General features: G+C 39.2%; 1 protein-coding gene across 4 annotated transcripts in view; it reads right to left on the bottom strand.

The window, feature by feature from the left end:
* The window catches only part of RALYL (RALY RNA binding protein like), a 271,064-nt gene extending 253,199 nt beyond the window's left edge, over positions 1-17,865 (bottom strand). Inside the window, exons 1-2 of one of the 4 annotated variants that reach the window (XM_079983190.1) lie at positions 17,660-17,864; positions 16,659-17,493 (exon numbers count right to left, since the gene is read on the bottom strand). The gene's annotated coding sequence lies outside the window, so the exon portion shown is untranslated. Of the gene's footprint in view, positions 1-16,658 lie in introns of all 4 variants that reach the window. The other 3 variants (XM_079983191.1, XM_079983189.1, XM_079983192.1) reach the window with 3 other exon arrangements.
* Positions 17,866-18,520: the final 655 nt, after the last annotated feature.

Here is an 18,520-nt window from a genome sequence, read left to right as displayed (position 1 = left end):
AGTGTGGGTAGATCTTGAGTTTTCCAACTCTTAGCGATGAGTATCCTTGCTGCCGTTGTTGCATACATAAAAAATGTTCGGTCCTTCTTTAACACCTTCTGGCCGACAATGCCCAGAAGGAAGGCCTCTGGTTTCTTAGTGAAGGTATACTTAAATACCTTTTTCAACTCATTATATATTATTTCCCAGAAGGCCTTCACTCTAGGGCAAGTCCACCAGAGGTGAAAGAATGTTCCTTCGTGTTCTTTACATTTCCAACATTTATTATCAGACAAATGGTATATTTTGGCAAGTTTAACTGGGGTCATGTACCATCTATATATCATTTTCATTACATTTTCCTTCAAAGCATTACATGCAGTGAAGTTCAGCCCAGTGGTCCACAACCTTTCCCAGTCCTCAAACATAATATTATGCCCAATATCCTGAGCCCACTTTATCATAACCGATTTAACCATTTCGTCTTGTGTATTCCATTTCAGCAGCAATTTATACATTCTTGATAATACCTTAGTTTTTGGTTCTAACAATTCTGTTTCCAACTTCGATTTCTCCACCTGGAACCCTACCTTTTTGTCATTTTTAAAAACTTCTTTAATCTGAGCGTAATGTAACCAGTCTCGCACTTTATCCTTCATTTTCTCCAAACTCTGCAATTTCCAATTATCTCCGTCTTTTGCTAATATTTCCCAATATTTTGGCCATTTGGCCTCCATATTGGGTCTTTTTCGGGCCTTAGCTTCCAGAGGTGAAAGCCACCTCGGAGTTTTGTTTTCCAGTAAGTCTTTGTATTTTGTCCAGACATTAAAGACTGCTTTCCTGACAATATGGTTCTTGAAGACCTTATTGATCTTAACCTTATCGTACCATAGATATGCATGCCAACCAAAAGTATTGTTAAACCCTTCCAAATCCAATACGTCAGTGTCTTCGAGAAGTAGCCAGTCTTTTAGCCAGCAAAAGGCTGCGGCTTCATAGTACAACTTTAAGTCCGGCAGGGCAAAGCCCCCTCTTTCTTTCGCATCAGTTAGTATCTTAAACTTAATTCTGGGCTTTTTGCCCTGCCAGACAAATTTAGATATATCTCTCTGCCACTTCCGGAAGCACTCTGTTTTATCCACAATCTGCAATGTTTGAAACAAAAACAACATCCTTGGCAATACATTCATCTTAACAGCAGCAATTCGGCCTAGCAAAGAAAGCTTCAATTTTGTCCAACTATCCAAATCTCTCTTAATTTCAAACCAACATTTTTCATAGTTATCCTTAAATAGACTCAGATTTTTTGCTGTTATGTTTACCCCTAGGTACTTTACTTTTTTAACCATAGTTAGTTCTGTTTCTCTCTGAAACTGTTCCGACTCTACATCTGTCAGATTTTTCCCCAACACCTTAGTTTTCTGTTTATTTAGTTTAAATCCCGCCACCCGACCAAAATCTTGGATCAGTTGTAATACTCTTTTTGTACTAGATTCTGGCTCCTGCAGGGTCAGAACTAGGTCATCTGCAAAAGCTTTAAGTTTATATTGTTTCGCTCCGACCTGAATCCCTTCCACCAACCGGTCCCCTCTAATCATATTCAAGAGCACCTCCAGAACTGATATAAATAACAAAGGGGAGATCGGGCAGCCTTGTCATGTTCCTTTTTCAATTTTAAACTCTTCAGTGACCACATTGTTTACTATCAATTTAGCCTTTTGTTCTGAATATATTGCATCAATCCCATTCTCAAAACCCCGACCCACTCCCATTTCTTTTAAATTTTCCTTCATAAATTTCCAAGAGATATTATCAAAGGCCTTCTCCGCATCTATAAAGATTAGCACTGCTTTTGTATTTATATCAGTTTGCAAAAGTTCCAAAATGTCAATAATGTTCCTTGTATTGGCAAACATGTGTCTACCTGGGAGAAAGCCTGCCTGGTCTTTATGAATTACTTCGTTTAAAACTTTTTTAAGTCTACTTGCCAAAACATCTGCAAATATTTTGTAATCCACATTTAAAAGGGAGATGGGACGGTAGTTCTTAAGTTGTGTCTTTTCAGCTTCCGATTTTGGTATCAATGTGATAAAAGCTTCCTTCCACGATTCCGGCGCCCTCCTCCCCTCCATAATTTCATTGCTAACCTCCATCAGTGGTTGTATCAAATGGTCTTTTAATGTCTTGTAGTACTTGGAGGTTAGCCCATCTGGCCCTGGAGATTTGCCCAGTTTCATGTTTTGAATGGCTTGTTCAATTTCTTGACATGTTATTTTACTGTTCAGGAGAGATCTATTTTCTTGTGCCCTTAATAACTTTTTCGAGGTACTTCTGAAAGTACCAGGCTGTCTGATTCCTCTCTCATGCTTGAGAATTTTGACTATACAAGGACTGGGATATGCATCTAAAATTTGGAAATCAATAGAATGATTATTAAGGGAGCAGTCTTATGCTCAAATTCTTCGGCTGAGAGGACCACAGGAACCAGTAGCAAAATACCACATATGGCATTATCATGATCTCTAATACAGTGGAACACTTCACTGTTATATTTGCTCCACTGCCAAAGGTTGTTCTGGCAGAATAGGTAGTATGTAACAAAATGTTGGATAACACATACACAGGTTTCCCTGATGCATTCAGTATGTGTTTAATGCAGATTTCAGAATAAGTTCAAAATCTGTTAAACTTATATATTGTTTCCCATCTGCTTTGAAATCTCCTTTTTATATGAATATATTTAAACGGCACAGTGGTGAGCCTTTCCAGAATCCAGCAACATGCCTTCTCTCTCACCTAGCAAGTGCCTTCCATTGGCATGACTGACCTAATCCAAAATGGTGATGATTGATGAGCCCTCCTTGGCTATGCTACCATTTTGGCAAAAAAAACAGTTCATCTACTAATCAGAATTTCCAATAATAGCAATTGAAACTATACTTTTAAGTACTACCAAATATGTACTGTATTCAGTGGGCCACATTCTCAATGGCTCTTGCAATAACATTATTGGAAAAAATAATTATGGTGGTGAAGGGAGGAAATGACTTGTGAACCAATTTTATGTAATCAATTCTTAAGGGAAATTATTTCGAATGGGCTTATTAAACAGCTACAATAAAGCAGCAACAAAGCACGTTACAGGTACTGAGCACTGAGGTATGGATTACTTCCCAGCCTTTAGCATTTAATATACACATTACATTAATATCCTATTAATGTTTTAATTGTCCCTTTTGAAACATATAATTCAGCTTATGTGCAGTTCATTTGGAGCATTTCATTTCTGCACAAGAAGAAAATAGCACCACAATTTCTACATTTTCTTTTTTCAGGATAATATAATTTAGGGCATTGCTCCACTGATGAAGTTCTTTCTTTTCTGTTTTGTTAGTCTTCTGATCATTAACAGCTATTACCTTTTCCTTCGCACTGCAGCATAACACCTTGCACAGTAGAGCACAGAATATTTCGGTTTGACTGAAGTGTGAACTTATTCAGCTAGTAAATTAAACTGATCTAATGGAACAATCTAGAGCAACAAAGTCCATGGGATAGGCACAGGAATCCTCTACTCTAGCTGCTATAATGAATATATTAAAGCGTTAGCACTACAACTGCTAAAGCAAAATCCTGTTGAATGTAAGTTGGCCAGAGCTGATTCTGTCCTTGTGTTGCAAAGCCTTAATATGCTCCTTACTGCAACCATTCTATAAAGGGACAAGACCCTTAAGCAGAAGAAGCAAACAATGCTGAATTTGTAAAGAGATCTCAATTTTTCTAAAAGATTATGTTCATTGAATTTGTCCAAATGGGTTCAAAGTTCAGTTTCTCAGAAAGTGAACATATTGTTTTGGGTAACATGGACATCATCTTGAACACAGAGCAGGTCTTACCACAGAGCTGAAAGCAATTTTGAGTAAGTCTTCATTGCTTGACTGAAGCAATGAAACACAACCACCTATAGAATTTCATCCATTCCAGCTGCTGCCCTCCTCCTCTTTTCACTTGCTTGGCCCTCTTCTATCCCTATCCTGTTTGCTTTCAGAGTTGTATTGGCACCAAGAGAAAAGCCCATATCCCAAAATAAGGGAACAAAAAGCTTGAACAAAAATAAAATAAATAAAATAAAAATAAGCCCAGAAAGGCAAGTAACAAAACAACAATTTTAATGCACTCTTCTGTTATACTGAATAGAATTGTTGATGTCAGAATTATTTCATGAAAGCACAACAACCAAAAAGACCTCAATCTTGATCACCACAACTGAGAGGAGGGGGACCTTAATAATCAGTCTGATCCAAACGATAAAAATATTTTTAAAAACCAAAGAAAATAAGTTTTGACTGGGAGAAAAGGATCAACTGCAGAGACTCTAGATGTAGTCAATACTCTAATTATATGTACATTAATTGCAGCTAAGAACTGGAGTTCTGAAATAGTTAACTTAGTGCTTTGCATTGTGAGCACCATTTAGTATCTATCATTACTTAATCATCAGATTTCTCAGTCCGTTGATGTGGGTTCTTTCAGCAGAGTTATTATAGCATGCTGGTTGCACTTTAGTTTAGGATCTGGGGGGAAATACTGCTTTGTTCAGAATCAATTCAGCCTATTCAAATGCCTTCTATTAGTCATATTATACTGTATCTTGCTGGTGCTCATTACCATCTCCACTGAAATCACTTTGGGCGGCATGTAGCATCTTGACATTTAACAGCAGCACAGTCAGTAGAGATATCAGCCCGACTCGTGCAAAAAAAATGAATCTCAGAATAAAGGTTCATCTAGCCTAGCATCCTGTTCTCACAGTGGCCAACCACATGTCTAGTTCAGAAGGAAGGAATGAGCACAAATGCACTCTCCCCCACCTGTGATTCCCAACAACTGGTATGCAGAGACATACCCTCTCCAATACTAGAGATAGTGCAGTGCCATGACGGCTAGCAGGTTTTGATAGCCTTATCCTCAATTAATTTGTCTAGACCCTATAAGAAGTTTAAATCCCATAAGACACATCAACTACTGCACGGAACTGCATACATAAACATTCAGCAGAAGCCCATCATTTCAACCATTTCCATTTATTACTTTTGAGACATAATGAAATTCCATTAAGACAATAGGCCTGTCTAATTCATAGCTCCCTGGCCATTCCCTGAGTAACATGTAGCAAAACATGCAAGCCTAGTAGCTAAGCAGCTTTGTAAATCATGTTTTAGTGGCTCTTCCCAGTTAGACTGCAGTACAGGGTTGCATGCTGCATACAGCCCAAGGTCTGTGAGTTAAAGAGGGATGCTGTATATGATTTATATATTCATACTAATATAAAATGATAGTGTCATTAAACAATTGCAACTGAACATTAACATTCAATCCATGCTAGCTTTAGCATATGGCATCAAACTTCAAATTAATACTAACTTGTCACAGGCTTTTTCCCCCTGCAGCCAGAATCACAAGAGTGGTTGTCTGAAACGGGCCAAGGTTGTCTTTAATTTTGTTACCAATTTCTTGTAATTCTCAACCGCAAATCAAGTATAAACCCTGTAACCAGAAAATGAATTCTGAACATAAGGGTGCCTTTTATTTACCAATAATTTTAAATTCCCTTAATAAAAAATGCTTCGGCTATGAACAATCAAACTATAAAATTACTTATTTGAACTCTTAACATTGTAAACATAAAGCCTAACTATGTAACTGCAAATGCAGTTCCTTGACTGGGCTCTTCAGAAGTATTGATGAGACTTTTGACTGAATGTATAGAGACTGAAACATTTAAAGCTGCATTAATTTAAATATAGAATAACTATCACACCCATCAGTCCACAACCTGTCCTTCATATGATTGAGAATCTGTAACAGAAACTTCTGTTACTTCAATATATTATCATTTGAAGTGAAATTTGATGTAACCTAGTTCAAATGGTTAGTGATGTATGGAAGTGAGAGCTGGACCATAAAGAAGGCTGATCGCCGAAGAATGGATGCTTTTGAATTATGGTGCTGGAGGAGACTCTTGAGAGTCCCATGGACTGCAAGAAGATCAAACCTATCCATTCTTAAGGAAATCAGACCTGAGTGCTCACTGGAAGGACAGATCCTGAAGCTGAGGCTCCAATACTTTGGCCACCTCATGAGAAGAGAAGACTCCCTGGAAAAGACCCTGATGTTGGGAAAGATGGAGGGCACAAGGAGAAGGGGACAGCAGAGGAAGAGATGGTTGGACAGTGTTCTCGAAGCTAACAGCATGAGTTTGACCAAACTGCGGGAGGCAGTGGAAGACAGGAGTGCCTGGCGTGCTCTGGTCCATGGGTTCATGAAGAATCGGACACGACTAAACAACAAACTATATAAAAATAAATAAATTAAATGCCCAGTAGCACTTTAGAGACCAACTAAGTTTCTTCTTGGTATAAGTTTTTTTTGACTTTGTTTTAATTGTTGTAGCCCACCCTGGGACCCTAGGGTGAAAAGCAGGTAATAGATTTTAATAATAATATCTTATATGAATGTATGTATTGAGCAAGCAATGGATTGTGTTTATGTTGTTGTTGTTGTTGTTGTTGTTCCTATTATTATTATTATTATTATTATTATTATTATGCCACCTTTTTCCCTATCAAGACTCTAGGCAGCTTACAAATAAAATCAAGAATCACTGGAAACATAGAAAAAAAACTATCATTAAAAAACAAGTAAACATGAACAGAATTACAACTTGATACGTAATTAAAACATACAAATAGCTACAATAAAAACAGCACAGCACCAGCCCTTTCACTGTGTCACTTCTTCCATACAGAAGAGTGTCCCAAAGACAAAAGTCGTACCAAAAGGTACATTCAGGCGGGGAAGTCACACAATTCAGGGCTTGGGTGGAAGAATGGGAACTAAATTTCCCAGAAAGCTTGCTTTGCTTAAAAGTAAATCTGTTTAGGGCTGGGGAGAAAGAACAGAAAGTCCCACTGTTTGCTACAACTTTCAGTAAGTGGAGGGGGCACACTCCTATATGCGGTTAATATACACTGGGGGGGGGGGGAGTCTGCATTCTGCTCTTAAGCCAATAAAAGCACTTACACAAGACCTAGCCTGTGACGATGATATAGGAATATCTCCAAGCAATTGCCTTCTCCTCTTTGAGTCCATCTCATATTTTGACCACCATGAGTTAGGAGACATAAAAAGAAAGAGCTCTAGGGTGACATAAGATTTGGCATGGTATCTGCATATTTTTGTATCACTCATGCATTTAGCTTGAAGCAGCATCACAAATATTATGCTCATCCAGCCACACACTTCAGAATAATTTCTTTAAAAAGGCAATAAACAGTCATAACACAAATTAAGTTCAATAAGAACTGCAGGCACAGCGTGTCTTGAGATCGGCCCTTGTTTGACTAGAAAGGCTTCTATAAACAGCTTTTTTGAAAATATGAAATTATTTTCCTCAAATTTAATTCCGTGCCATTGCTGAGATAAAAGGAGTGCTCTGTATGGTGCAAACATTCTACTATTCTAATAGTACACTCCTGTGCATGTTTACTAGGAAGTAGGTCCCCCTTTGTTCAACATAGCTGACTTGCAGGTAAAATGTGTAGGACTGCAGCCAAAATATGAAACAGCTCTGGAATGAAACAGTGCTGTAAAGGAAAATATCCAAAAAGACAGGTCTGAAAACATAAATTTAAATGCTTTAAAGAAACATAAGCAAAAAGAATCACTACCACACAGGTATTCAAAATCTCTTTTCTTTTCTTTTTTACCTTGCAAGTCAATGCTTGAAAGCTGTGAGATAGGCAGACATTCCTGGCCTCCTGTGGCATTAATGTGCTAGTGACAAGTCTGCCCACATTGAACTCTCTTTTAAAGCAAATTCAAATGTGATTTTGATAAAATACATGCTTTTTATTGGTCCTGAACCATGCAGTCTCATTATCACCTAAATGTATGACCATGAAAATAATCTAGATAAAAGCAAGCTGTAAGTGCCCCCCCCCCCCAATGAAATGTGAATGCTATTTGCTGGCTTATTGTTCCCTTTTGCTTTCAGGTACAAACTTCTAGCCTATGCTGAACTTAATAATACATCACTTGGTTAGCTAAGCGTGACCATCCCCTAATTAGGCCATCACTTTTTATTATGCAAAGTGTCACATCATGTACCCTGAATTCTACAGCAATGAAATAATACAGACCAGATCAAGACAGACTGGAAAAAAACAAATCAAAACACAGTGGCATTAAGCATTTCTCTTGGAATGGTAAGTTGCATGTAACTTTGTTCTGATGTATTTGTTTTAAGGAAAAGCAGCTGTGGTTGATGACAGCTTGAACAGAGAACCAGCAGGACACAGGGGTTGCTTAAATCAATCTCTAATACTATTTTCCTGCTTAAAATACTGTGTTCTGTTGCTTCCTCCTCCCCCCCCCAGAAGCAAAAAGATATGGGAACCCCAAGCTCCACAGTGAAGGGCTATTGAGCAGTAAAACAGCCTGAATGAAAAGACTAAAGCAGCCCTTCTCAAGTTGACTGCTTTGCATGTCAAAAACAACAAGAAGAAGCAAATATTGGAGGTATGTGCAACCAGATACAATGTCGATTTTGGCTCTAAGCTACAGAAATGCAAGTCATTCATATATTTACAAACAAGCATGCTGAGAGAAAAGTGCAAAATTAAGACTTATACAAACACAAAATAGCAACTTGGAACCATGAGAGTATGGACTACTAGTAGTACTTGTAGTAATGCTCTGAAGAATTTGAAAAATACACTATGATTTTCAGTCCTCAACCCACTGAGCACTTCCTGGCCAGTTCGCTGGTCTTTCCTTTTCTCCATACTTTTGGAAATTTACCTTGTCCAGTACTGTGATACAAGTTTTAGAATGGGTAATCATAACATAAAAAGCTGTCTTATCCTGAATCAGATTATTAGTCCACCTAACTCAGTATGTCTACTAAACTGGCTGGCACCAGCTGTCTAGAACTTCAGACAGGGGTGTCTCCCAGAACCGCCCTGGAGGTGTTGGTGATTGCACCTGGGGCGTTCTGTATGCAAAGCATGTGCTCTACCACTGAATGATAGCCTTTCCCATAGAGTTTAACTAAAACTGTACACTTGAGCATCCTTCTGTACTTCACACCAAGGAAGTTTATTTACCCTTGTTAGTGATGACAAAGGAAAATTTTCCCCCATATCCAAATGAATAAAAGCTATTATTCAGGCTTTCTGGTAACTACAGTGGTTCCTCTGGTTACAAACTTAATTCATTCCGGAGGTCCGTTCTTAACCTGAAACCGTTCTTAACCTGAGGTACCACTTTAGCTAATGGGGCCTCCCACTGCTGATGCCATGCAATTTCTGTTCTCATCCTGGGGCAAAGTTCTTAACCCAAGGTACTACTTCCAGGTTAGCGGAGTCTGTAACCCAAGGTGTTTGTAACCCAAGGTACCACTGTACAGAGTCGCCTATTCAGGTGGCTGAACTACTTGTTATTAAATACTGCTTTGTTCTGCTGATGGGATGGAGAACCAGCGGCCTTCCAGATGGGGCCCTCCAGCCCCGGCCAGCATGACCAATGGTCAGCAATTATGGGAGCTGATGTATAGCAACATTTTTGAGGATCCAAGGTTCCACACCCCTGTTCTACTGTACAGTGGACTCATTGGCATGGGAAGATATGTCATACCACTTTCCAAGGGATTCTTTGGAGACAAAGAGAAAACAGTGACAGTAGTAAAGTAAGGAACCCACATCTTTCACATGAGATCTCAGGTGACTCCAGGAGAAGCCCTACCACTAAAATATTGAAAAATGAATGCTGACCAGGTGGCAGGGCTACATTTATGAAGCCCGGGGGGAGGCCACAGGATGCTTAATTAATAACATTAATCCATTTATTTTTACTTATTTTTTGCTTAGCAATTTCTCTCTGTTCTTCAAAAGTAAATTCTATCATTTGTTCTAATTGTTGGTTGATGACTCATTGTGTTATAAAATCAGTCAATTGTGCAAGAATGATGTTCCCTACATAAGTGAGCACAAATCAAAGTCCCATTGCTTCTAAGAGATTAAATAAACTATTCAAATTAACCTACAATTTTCAACTCTTTTAAACCAAAGGAAAATAATCAAGTTTTAAAATTATTCAATCTTTTTCCTCTACGAACGGGAAAGAAAAGAAAGCATTAAAATGCTATCTCAATTTTTAAACATTTCTTAGATTAACATGTAATTAGGCTTAATGAAATAATTTTGTATAGTATATTGTAGGAAACCATGGCTGTTATTTAGTCTCCACAAAAGTACCTATAGCATCAACAATTGTTCAAGCCAAAAATATATATATGTCAAAATAAAATTTAAATGAAATTTCAGGTACCAATACTTTTATTTATCTACACTACTTCATACTATCAAGATGGTATTGCTGGCTAACACATCACACTACTAAACCATGATCTGCCAAGACACGCACAACCAGAAAGGACCTGCTGTGCGCCACAGGTTTCTACACTCCTCACCACTTCATGTGTCCAGGAGCAGGACTTTGTTAACGCCCTCTCCCAACTCCTGCACCCCAGCCTCCCTTGAATCTCAGCTAGTTAGACTATCTGGACCTGGAATTATAACTTATAACAAATTATTGTTGGTTTCAAAGCAAGAGTACTTCAAGCCATTGTTTCTGAAGCTGGCTTATTAAACTAACCAGGGTTTGTTATAAACCTGGATTCCTGTGTGGATAATACAGCACACATTTCTTTTTTAAAAAAGCTGCCAAATTCCTCCTCTGTGAGTGGGGAGAGTGGGGATATATGAGCCAAAGGCTAACAGTAGCTCCTTCCTTCTCATACACATCTCACTAAGCCAATACAAATCAAACAGAGCAACTAGAAGTGATGCAATACTAATCAAATCAAAGTTGCAATTAACTTTTTTTCAGGTGACTATCCCTAGACAGCACATATTTGCACTGATCTTCAGAGAAGCTAAAATTAGTAGATTCAAGTGTTTTCAGGGCATTGATTCCTTCCCCTTAAAATATAATGTACCAATAGAGAATGGTATTGCCATATTTTAGAATGTTTAGAACATTCTAACAAAAATGATTTCCAAGAAATCCTTATAAGTTGTTTGAACGCAAGAAGCAAGCCACAATCCAAGTCCCAGCCACTGACCAGCAGTGCTTTACAGAGGAGTGGGACCACAGTTGCCTCTGTAGCTTGGCCACACACAATGGCCAGGATGGGATGTCAGGATGGGGGGGAAGGATAATCGCAGTGCAACCAGGCCTCCCCCCCACTGCCTCCAGAACACCGTTTTGAGGGCTTCTGCTGGTGGGGATCCCCCTGGCAGCACTTTTGTCTGCATACATGTTTGGCAGGTAGAAAAGGAAGCCCCACGCTGGCAGGAGGCTGGCAGAGCTGGGCCTGGTGACACCTTTACCCAATCCACCATCACCATCCAACCTGCTACAAAGTGAGTTTGGAGTGCTCTGCCTGGCTACAATCCTTAACACATGTACTAGGAAGTAAATCCTACGCAGTACAGTGGGACTTACTTCTGAGTAAACATGTACAGGATTGTTTAGTATGAACTTTATTGAACCCTACCCCTACTGCTGCAAATTGCTATTTCAGTTCCAACTACTTTTGATTACTGGAATTACTTCTTGTATTTATACAGCATATACATTGGTACCTCAGGTTAAGAACTTAATTCGTTTTGGAGGTCTGTTCTTAATGTGAAACTGTTCTTAACCTGAGGTACCACTTTAGCTAATGGGGCCTCCCGCTGCTGCCGCACCGCCGCCTTGTGATTTCTGTTCTCATCCTGAAGCAAAGTTCTTAACCCGAGGTACTCTTTCTGGGTTAGCGGAGTCTGTAACCCGAATCATCTGTAACCCGAGGTACCACTGTAAAACTAGCATGATATAATTTTGCTATTATTTTTACTAAATGTAAGTCATCTAAACATGCTAAATCATATGTCCATTTTGAATTTTCCACTTCAAAATTTTCCAGAACTGAACCACAGACTATTGTATATATGAGTTTGAGTACTGTAGTAATGGCATTAAACTGAGGGGGTTCGTTAATGCAATCAACCCTTCTTGCAGTTACTTAAAACATTTGATATATATGTGAAGCCTCACTTTGTAAATTGGTGTAACACATGACTGACTGCCCTGTCACTGCATGCTCTGGAAGGCTAAAATTTGAATTTCTGATTTGTCAGAGGCAAGGTGACAAATTATACGAACAATGCTTACATACATTCAGAATTCAGAATTATGTATGGGTCTCCATTGCAATGTAATTTTTTTTCAAAAAAAGAGATTTGCCTTAGCCCAGAAGAATGCAAGACAACTGAAGACTGCATGCCCATTGCTGCACTTGCATTATGACAAAGTAATCAGAGCAGATGAAGTAAATGCCCAACCACAGCCTAGGGACTTCAGTTTCCATAAAAACAGACTGGTGTCATGAATGGATTCTGATCAAAGCCTGTCACACTGCTGTGTAAGGAAAACTGAATCATGACATGCTAGCATGAAAAAAGAAACAGATAATGGGGAAAAAACCTCAATGAGTCAAATGTAAATTCAAATGTATTTACCATGGGTTCTTCCATGGATGCAGAAAGGGGATCTCCTCTGAGCTCTGCAAATCTCTGATACAACCCAATCAAAGATATAGAGCACTACTGTTATAAAATGTACATAAAGTTACAGAGGTATATTTTGTTTATTTAGTTTCTTTAGCAATTTAGGTGCAGCTTTTCAGGATTTTGATCCTCCCAAAGCAGCTTAAAGTAAAAAAAAAAAGAGTCACATTAATATGCACAACACAAAGCAATACAATACTTAACTCATGGAATAAAAACAACCAGGCAGTCAATGATAAGACCATATAGAACAACAGAACCAGCCCCCTCATTTGTGGTACAGCATACCTGCTTGGCTTAACCAACGCTAACTGGAAAATAAAAATATTTATGTTTTGTCTAAAAGAAATCAAGGAGAAGGTTGAATTCAGCTCCCCAATAATGGAGAGTTCCACCACCAAAATCTAGTTGTAGCTACTGATGGATCCACAAGCAGGCCCTTTAGGCCAATCTTAAAGTCCAGCCAGGTTTACATGGATGCGGGTTGTTCTTCAAATAACCTGGTCCCCAACCATTAACTGCAATAAAGGTCATAAGCAGCACTTTGAATTGGAAAGAACAGCCCTGTTTATGAACGATTTGGTTTATGAACTCAGCAAAACCGGAAGTAGTGTCCTGGTTTGCGAACTTAACCTCGGTCTAAGAACAGAATCCGAACGGTGGAAGGCCACCGGCAGTGGGAGACCTCATCAGGTAAAGCGCACCTCGGTTTAAGAATGATTTCAGTTTGAGAACTGACTTCCAGAATGGATTAAGTTCATAAACCAAGGTACCACTGTAGAGCTAATATTATATTGGAGTAATATACTCTGAGCACCTTGCCCCAACCAACATCAGGGCTGCAGTATTTTTCACTAGCTGAAGTGCAAGTATGCTACTCAAAGCCCTTCTATACTAAGGCTGTAGTCTATGCATACTTATTTAAGACTAATTTCTATTGAATTCATTGGAACTAACATGCATAGGATCAAGCTGTGAGAATAAACTAGATCTATCGAATGTACTGTATGCAAGCTACCATCATGCAGAACTATCCTAACATGTTTATTTGGAAGTAAGTCTCTAAGCACACATTGTCTTACTTCCAGATAAGGATGCTTAAGATCCTTACACCAATTCAAAGGGCAAGCTGCAACCATAAACAAACAAACATCCAAAACAGAGACACTTCGAGATCCTTTCTTGTGCATCTCTGTCTATATCAGTGCAAAAACACAGTGCTCTTATCAAATGGGGGCACTTAGCAGCTTCTTGAGACAAGCCCTTAACTGAGCAGATTTAGTCCCAGATAATAGTGAAGTTGGACTTCACAACAAACATATCCTGTTAGAGAGCTACGCAAAATAAGATTGTCTTCCTTTGAAGAAAACTGAGATATTTAAATTGTATTTCAATTACTTTGCCACTTTCAAACGTTATTATGGGTACACAATCTTGAATGCATCCATTATAAAATATTCTGAATTTATAATTTACAAATCTGTTGCTTCAAATATTGGAAAAAATAGTAAGAGCACGGATATCTCTAGATTTTCAGACTTCCAGTCACTTCATTGAGAAAACTCAGTTTCCGACAGCATTAAATTCAATCAGCTAAGACATGCACACTGAGAAATAAAAGGGATGAGGCTGCATTCCAAAACACACCTGAGAGCCCAATCCAACACATATTTACACATGCTTAATTCTGCATAGGACCAGGCTACTACTGGAAACAAAGTTCACTGAAATAAAAGGGACTTGCTTCTGTGTAAACATAATTAGGATCTGGCTGCACCTGTCTGCCAAATATTACTGTATATTCTATATACGCATCTCAAAATGGCAATTCTCCAAAACTCTACAATATTTGGCTCAAGTTTTGAAAATACTATACACATATTCTTCATTGCATTCAGAATATTCCAGAGGACCTTCAATGATTACTCACCTAGAAGAAAATGGAAGAGCTCTTAAAAAGCACTTAAGAATATACTCATAATTTGGAATGTTTCCTCTTAAAACACTGTATCTGACATAAAGTTTTATTAGTTCCCACATGCATCAGAAAGTGTTCAGAATTAATTTTATATGAAAAAGCACAAAGATATGGCACCTAGTGAAGTGGTATTCTTTAATATCACTGAGGTAACACATCTGCATTATCTTACAAAGCAAGGCAAGGCAAGTCTTCTTTGTTTGGTAAAAGCATCTTTAAAATATCAAAAATGAAAGCATCTCTGAAACAATGGTGGCTAAATGCAAACGTTTCTCAGCCCCATACCAATCGATTTAGAAGCCTAAACATTTTAAAATAATGCTTTTCAAAATGATCAGCAAAGACAGGAACTATTCCAAACAAACAACTTATCTTCTCCACATATAGCCAGGATCCTGAATATACGTTCAATTGAAACTGATGGTACCAACTTATGTTTTTCAGACTGTTTTTCTTAATACTTTCAGTATATATTTTAAAATATGCTATAGTATGTTGTTAAATTGGTAGGTACTTCAGTAGTACAACCTGACCCTAGGCAAGTTTGTTTAAAAGTAAATCCCACTTAATTCAATAAGACTTACTTTCCAGAAAGTGTGTATAGGATTGTAGCTTTAAGCATAATTACACAGAAACAAAGTTTCATTTTTCAAAAAAAAAATATGCAATTGCTTCTACAGAAATGTGTTTATCTTTGAGATGTATAGTCAACACCTCCGGTTAAATGCTACACATATCAATTAGATAAACAACTATCTCTTGAGAAGTCTTGCTGGGTCAGTTGCATGAAATTTACAACCTTTTTTTCCAAGTTCGCTGAGCACTTTTATTGCATACTACTGGAAAATGTATGTCTTCAGTCTCTGCTTTTCTATACAGCATTACTCAGTTGATTTAATTTGGTTTTCCACATCCCAACAACCTTAGCACTGCAGATTATGCAAGAACAAACTTTTCCCATCATTACCATATGCATGTACAAAGCATTTCAAATTAAATAAATTTTAGATAGATGTAGGAATGGCTTTCTCTCCAACCTAAGTAAAACTATTTTGCATTTGGTTAAAAACATGAAAATATACCACTGCACACTTGTTGTGCCTGGCTGTGTTAAAGAAACCACAAAGTATGTGCAAACATTACCATTTCGAAGTATTAACCACACAGAACAGCAAACATGCAAAACATCTAACTCTGACCACATATTGAACTACTCAAATAAAGCTTGGTGGGATATGGGAAGGAGGAAAAATTTTCAAACTGCATCTTCATTTACACTCTTTTAAAATCACCATCTATCACTATTCAGTGATTAACAGCATGGCAAACAAAGCAATCCATTTCTTGCCCAAATCATGAATTAGGATGGAAGGCAACTATTTCCCAGGTACTGGAGGTCAGTAACACCAATAGTCATCAAACCCAAATGAAAACAAATACCAACTGTTTTCTTATAGTCAAATCTTTGTCCATATAACTGAAAACTGATAGGTAGGAGACACAGTGCATTATTTGGGCATTGTTAAGGAGGAAGACAGATGTTGGATATAAGGGGGTGGTGAGGTGTGCATGTGTGTTTGTGTGTGGTGTATCTGGTTGCAAAAAAATGTCTCAGGCTCAAGCCTGATAAGGTAACAAGCTTCAGAGGGATGCTGCTGCTGCTGCTGCTGCTGTGTCTGTCTCAAACACCTAGTGGGCAATAACAAAACCCCAACATCTTTCTCTCTATCAAGTCCTGGCATTGTCAGTTCCTTAACCCCATCAAAGAGTCCCTGCCTGTGAGATGTCTCTCACAGGTTCCACTCAGGTAAGCTTCCTTTATGCACACAAACCATGCAATGACCTGTGCACAATTAGTACAGTTTTGCATCTATTCAAACAGCAAAAGAATACCTAGCTTCATCTTCATTTCATCACTTACAGCTCTGCAGCTAAGGCTCAAGAGATCTTATTTGGGGAGAGAGGGAGGGGGGATCTCGGTAATGTAATTTACAAAGAGTGGAAACGCCTACAAGGAGCTAAAGTACCTGCACTGGGGAGATGTTCAGTTGTTCACTTCATCTTCCGTTGACAAGGAAACCAAACCGCACTTCATTCTCCAGGAAAACCTTCCACTGCCATCATTTGAAAATGTACTTATTTGTATATATGTGTATATCTATCAACATTATGATAATCATCATAACATTATCTCGGTATAAAAGAATAAAAAAGTGAAATTTTGGAAAGGAATTATCTTTGGCTTTTTCTCTCTTTTTTGCAATATAGTATTTTTTTTTTAAGGGAAGTGGGGGTGTATTTAAAAATGATCAACAGTACCAAGCTGCAAGAAAAGTTTCACATTATAACCGGGCACCAAAAACAGAAAAAGAAGAAAAACGGCTGATTGCAACCGGGTGTCCAAAAAAAGGAAACAAAACGAAAAACAAAAACCATTTAACAAAATTAATATCTTGCTTAGTGGCTTGCACCAGTATTGCAAGATTACAAACTCTTTGTAAACACTGCTGTAAAATGCATTTTCAAATCTCATATATATATACAAAAAAATAAAAAAACCAAAACAACATCATCAAAAATCTCTGCAAAACAGAGTTTAAGCAACATGCCCATTTCTCACCTCTTTGGTTTTTTTTAATAAAAAAATATGCATCATAATTCACATCGCTTTTCTTTCTTTCTTTCTCACAACAAAACCAGTTGCATATGTATAAATACGTATAATTTATCTGCATTTACGTTATTGCTGGACTGGCAAGTCTATTTCTCTCGCTCGCTCTCTTTCTCCTTTCCTCTTTAGGCTCCCAGTGACTTCCAGTTCCAGCAACACCTTTTGCTCCCAGTTTAGTAAACCATCGCATGCTAAGAAAAAAAAAACTTGTCATCAGAAAAAGGATCAAATCCATGAAAACAAAGAGGTTAAAAAATAAAAAAGCAGCAAAAACAAAAACAAAAAAAAGGAAGAGAGAGGAAAAAACAAAAACAGGACGAAAAAGGAGGACAAGAATGTCAGCGGAAAGGTACTCACCGAGCGGGAGTAAAAGGAAGGAATAAAAATGCGAGTTACTATAAAATACAGTATGGCGGTGGAAGAAGGAATGAGGCGCTTTTTGCTCTCTCTCTCTCTCTCCCCCCTTTTTTTTTTATTCCTCCCCCTCTTTAGTCTCAGCCTCAGGCAATTGCCACGTGATTCGGAGCCAGGCTGACTCGCAGGCAAAAGGGGGTGGGGGGGAAGGAGCAGGCGGGGAAGGGGCCAACCCCACCGGAGGAGCCCAACTCGCTCGCACGGCAGCAGCGGCAGCGGCAGCAACACTAGCGGCGCCAGCGGAGGAAGGAACTGGAACCGGCAGTAAGAAGGAGGAGGCGGCGGCGGCGGCGGCAGCAGCGAGCAGGAGCAGCAGCTCTTAGCTTCGGCAGCCCTGCGTGGCGCTGGCGGCAGCGGCAAACAGCAGCCCAGACAAGCAGGTGCCCCACGCGCCGCACTAGGCAAGCGCACGCGCGCGGGCGGGCAGGCGCGCGGAGAGGAAGAGCCGCCTGTGGGGAGGGAGGCGCGAAAAGCAGCGCGAGGCGGGGGCGCGCGGGGCGGGGGGGGGGGCCAGAGAGAGAAAGTGAGTTTCCTCACGGACGTGAGGAAGCAGCTGCTCTGCTTCTCTTTCTCTTTGTGTATGTGTGTGTGTGTGTGACAGACAAACGTAGGCGAAAGAGCGCGCACGCACACAAAAAGCCACAACTTGCCGCCGCCGCCGCCACTTGCCCTCAAAAGTTACTCCTGTCCCTCCGCGCTCGCTGTCCCCGCCTCAGCCAGGACGAATTCCTGAGGGAACAGCACACACAAAAACACACACACACGAAAAGGGTTTCTTCATATTTGCGCTGTGTGTGAGGGAAA

Source organism: Podarcis cretensis (assembly GCF_951804945.1).
Source record: "Podarcis cretensis genome assembly, chromosome: 7".
In the NCBI taxonomy this organism is placed as follows: Eukaryota; Metazoa; Chordata; class Lepidosauria; order Squamata; family Lacertidae; genus Podarcis; species Podarcis cretensis.
The sequence above is the reverse complement of the archived record's forward strand: the minus strand, read 5'-3'. Positions and strand labels throughout refer to the sequence as shown.